The 4,549-nt window shown below is 47.8% G+C and overlaps 1 long non-coding RNA gene across 1 annotated transcript; it reads left to right on the top strand.

Annotated features, from left to right (window-relative positions):
* Window positions 1–1,002: 1,002 nt before the first annotated feature.
* Window positions 1,003–2,816, top strand: LOC139437144 (uncharacterized). Its single transcript, XR_011646828.1, has 3 exons — window positions 1,003–1,134; window positions 2,345–2,484; window positions 2,603–2,816. It is a non-coding gene; the product is annotated as an uncharacterized lncRNA (long non-coding RNA).
* Window positions 2,817–4,549: the final 1,733 nt, after the last annotated feature.

Here is a 4,549-nt window from a genome sequence, read left to right as displayed (position 1 = left end):
CAAGGCAAGGATTTGGATGAAAGTGGGGAAGGTGTTTTAAGCAGAGAAAGCTGTTTCTGCAAAGGACACTAAGTAATTTAGTGTGGCTGAAGAGTTGGGGAGAGGTCAGGGCTGGATTTGATCCTGCAGAGGTGGGGTGTCCGGACTGAGATAATCTCTTGGGGACCACCTGTTTCCTCTCTGGGCCAGTGGGGCTTGCCTGGTTTATGGGTCCTGACACTCTTATATTTCTGTGATTTCCACCTTTTTCTCAGCAAAAATCAGCCCACCCTCTGCTGGCAGCACTAGTTTCTTCACCTGGGATAAACCCGAGCTATTTATGCCTCGTATTTGCACAGTGCCACCTGGATTTTAAAGTCTGTCTTCATTTCCACCTTTTAGTCTCACAACGGTGGAGCCAGTGTGTTCACTTGACAGCTGAGAAAACCGAGGCCCAGAAGGGGACAGTGACTGAACAGGGTCTTCAGAAAAGCTGGGAGGTCCTGGACTGGCATGAGGCTGGTTACCACGGGTGGATAATGGCCCGTGTGCCTGCATTTTAACACTGGCCTTCCGTGTCTATGTCCAAGGGGTGAGCCAGGTAGCAACCTCGGGCCTTGTGCTGGTGGGTTGGACAGGTGCGGCCTTCTCCGGGCCCTGGATCTCACAGGCTAAAGGTGGCTTCTTGGTTTGTGGGCCAGTGAGCGAGGGCACCTGCTCCCAGCTGGGCTGCCTGGAGGGCTCAGCCCACCTCACTCGGGGTCGCCAACGCTGAGGTCACCACAGCTGTGTCAGGCGTGGGGGAGGCCGGCACATGCTGGGGAATGGGGGACCCTTGGGGCCGACAGTGCCAACCTTTGACACTGAGCTTCACCCCAGGGACCCCTCCTCAGAGCCGGCCCCTAACAACTCAGCCTCGTTTGTCTTTACTTTTCCTCAGAAGACCCTTCCTGCCCTTTGAGTGTCATTTTTAGTTTCTCAGCACCCTTTCCCCACATGTTTTCAGATGTCACGACCCCTACCAGGGTCTAAGACCAGAGGAGGCAGGCCAGGGGAGGCCATCCGGTCCCGAGCCCACTGCCGCGGCGAGGCGTTTCCCGAGGGGACTGGCATAGCGACGCTGGGCCGGGGCGCAACGAGAACCACAAGACGCAGGTTCGAAACCCAGTCCTGCCACTTAGCTGTGGTACCTGGGATTGGCTCTGGAACCTCTCTGAACCCTCATTTTCTTCTTTTTCAAAACAAGGCCGCCACCACCACCTGCTCTCCTGGAGGGGGCTGGGCCCTCCCTTGTTTATCTGCCCGCTCTCACCCTGAGCCAGGCACGTGATCAGAACAAAGCAAATGTGGGCTCTTTCCTCATCGCCTCCTGACCTACACTCACCCACGTGCAGTTGCTTTTCCCCCAAACCTGCAGAACTTCTAAAAATCTGGGTTTAAAAAAAAAATTATTCTTTTTGTTTTCATTTATTTAATTTTAATTTTTATTGTCTTTATATTATAATCCAGCTTTTAACGACACAGCCTCCTGTGCTGATACTGGCACTTAGATAAAAGCCGTGTGGCTGTGGTCAAGCTCTCCCCTCTCTGAGCCTTAGTGTGTCTGTAAAATGGGGATAGTCACCCCAGAAACTGCTGAGTGTTTGTGAGACGATGTGTGATGTGCTGTAGTTGACTGCTGGCTGTCACCCCACGTGTCCCTGCTCCCAGACCAAGGTGAAGTGCGCAGGGCTGGCGTGGGACCCTTCCCTGGGAATTACTGCGCTGGTTCTAGCCAGGAGGGGCCTTTTCTTCTAGGGGCAAAGCTGTAAGGGTGAATGTCTGGAAAATTTCCTCCACCACTTGGAGAAGGCAGGGCTGTGGTAAGAGACAAGCAACTTGTTCAAAGTCACTCAGGGAGTAAAAGCAGAGCTGGGATTTGGATTTAGGATGGGCTTAGCCCAAAGTTTGTGCCCTTTCCTCTGTTCCATGGCCTCTTGTATGCTTGATAGCTGCCAGGATTTCAATAGAGTAAATTTGTATAAGGAATTGGTTACATGAGGTGGAAAAGAAAAGAAAAGGGGGTGGGGGTGGTTACTGAGAAAAACCGAGGGGAAAAACTATAGCAACTGGCACCTTTACGGTGGAGGGAACAAAAGGGAAGAGATTGGGGTGACTGGAATCTAGTTGCTCAGTGGAGGCCCGTGGGGAGGAACTCGGGCGCTGAGGAGGGGTGCCGCCTGGCTCCGCTTACTTCCGAGTAGGCTCAGTAAGGCACCATGATGCTTTAGGACACCCGACCAGCGGTCACCGCTGGGGCTACCCTAAGAGGAACAGCCAAGACACAGGAAGAAGGAAGCGCCCTTTCCCCTCTCCTGCCTTCCAGGTTCCCTCCAGTGCCTCGTGCAGACAGCGATGAATGAAAGCCAGCTGGCAAAGGAGTCTGGGAAATGTGGTTGCAGAGATTCAGCCCAAAAAGCATCAGAGAGCCAAGGGAAGAAGATAGATCCAGAGCTGAGATAACAGGTAAATAAATGGCACATCTTCCATCCTCCCCACTCCGGTAGGCAAAGGAACACAGTATCCTGGACCAAGACCCAACTCTAACCCAGGCCTCCTGTCTGGTCTCTTTCATGAGCTGTAGCTGGGACACACAGCTGGGCCAGAATCCAGGTTTATGGCTCCAAATGGGTTCACTGCCCGAAGTGGACATGGGAACAGGCTTCCTTCCACCTGCTGGGCAGGCTCTGGAACGCCTTTCTCCACCCCTGTTCCCTCCACGACATTGCTGATCTGCTTAGTCCAGGAGGCCTCGGTGAGCTGAACAGCTGGCAAGGTAGAAGCCATGGACACTTAGCCCTTTCCTGCCCAGGGGACAGGGGCAGGATTCACTGTGGCAAAAGACACCTTCCTAACCTCTCTGGAGGTCCCCTTTTTACAGGTGCATTTGCTCAGACACAGGGACGGACTTCAAGGCTGGCTGCGAGGGTGTGCCTTTGCTCCAGCCTCTCCCTGCTGCCTCTGGCACATCAGGCCTCATCGTCTGCTGGGTCAGACTCCCAGACCTGGGAATCCTGTGTTCAGCAGCTCTCGGGCCCCCGAGGCTACTGGAAGCTGTTAGACTCTCATCCCTGTTTGGCTTTCTCCTCCTGTCCACTCACTTTTCTTGTCTGATGGAGAAGAAAGAATATGGGATTTGGACATTAGTCATAACTTTGCTCCACCCCTTCCTGACTGGGAGACACTGGCAGGTTACTTTCATTATATGCAAAATTTAAGAACCTAGCAACTTTATAGGCACATTAACCACCCCTCCCTCTTTTATGATGTAATTGTCATATATATCTTATATCTATGTACAACACAAACCCCACAGTATAATGGTATACATTTTCTTTTAAATGGTCATGTGCATGTTAAAGAAATTAGAAAGGGAAAACAATCTTCTAATTACCCCTACATTTACCTGTTCTGTGATTGTCATTCTTTCCTGATAATTTTCATTTTGGTATCATTTTCCTTCCACCTAAGAACTTCCTTTAGCATTTCTTTCGTGCTGATCTGCTGGCAATGAATTCTCTTGTTTTGTTCATCTGAAAATGTCTTTATTTCACTTCTGGTCTTTTACTGTAAATAGCTTTACTGCGTTATAGATCACATAACATACAATTCGCCTATTTGAATGGTACAATTCAGTAGTTTTGGTATATTCACAGATATGTGCAAATATCACCAATTTTAGAACATTTTCATCACCCCAGAAGGAAATCTAGTGGTCAACCCTCAACTTCCCCTCAACACTCCAGCCTGAGGCAATCATGAATCTATTTTCCGTCTCTATAGATTTCTCTACCCTGGGTATTTACCATGAATGGAATAATTTATATGTGGTCTTTCATGAGTGGCTTCTTTCATTTAGCATAATATTTTCAAGGTGCACACATGTTTTACCATGTATCAGTTCTTCATTTATTTTATAGCCAAATAATATTCCATTGTACGGATGTACCACTTTTTGTAGACCATTTGGGTTATTTTTCTACCATTTGGCTATTACAAATGATGCTGCTATGAATATTTGTGTACAAGTCTTTGTGTGGACATATGTTTTCATTTCTCCTGGGTCTATACTTTGGAGTGGAATTGTTGGATCATATGGTAACTCTATGTTTAATCATTTGAGGAACTTCCAGTCTTTTTTCCAAAGTGGCAGCACCATATTATATTCCCACCAGCAGTATATGTGAGTCCCAATTTCTCCACATCCTCACCAAAGACTTGTTTCCTGACTTTTTTATTCTAGCTGCCCCAGTGGATATGAAATGGCTTTAATTTGCATTTCTCTGATGACTAATCATGCCAAGCATCTTTTCATGTGCTCCTTTACCATTCATATATCTTCCTTGGAGAAATACCTATTCAGATCCTTTGCCCATTTTTAAGTTGGGTTATTTGTCTTTTAATTGTTGAATTGTAGGTTTCTTTAATGTATTCTGGGTATAAATCCTTTATAAAATATAGATTTGCAAATATTTTCTCCCATTTTGTGGGTTATTTTTCACTTTTTTTTAAATATGCTTTGAAGCTCAAA

Source organism: Dasypus novemcinctus, chromosome 21, assembly GCF_030445035.2.
Source record: "Dasypus novemcinctus isolate mDasNov1 chromosome 21, mDasNov1.1.hap2, whole genome shotgun sequence".
NCBI lineage: Eukaryota > Metazoa > Chordata > Mammalia > Cingulata > Dasypodidae > Dasypus > Dasypus novemcinctus.
Note: the sequence above shows the minus strand (reverse complement) of the source record. Positions and strands in the feature narration are given on the sequence as shown.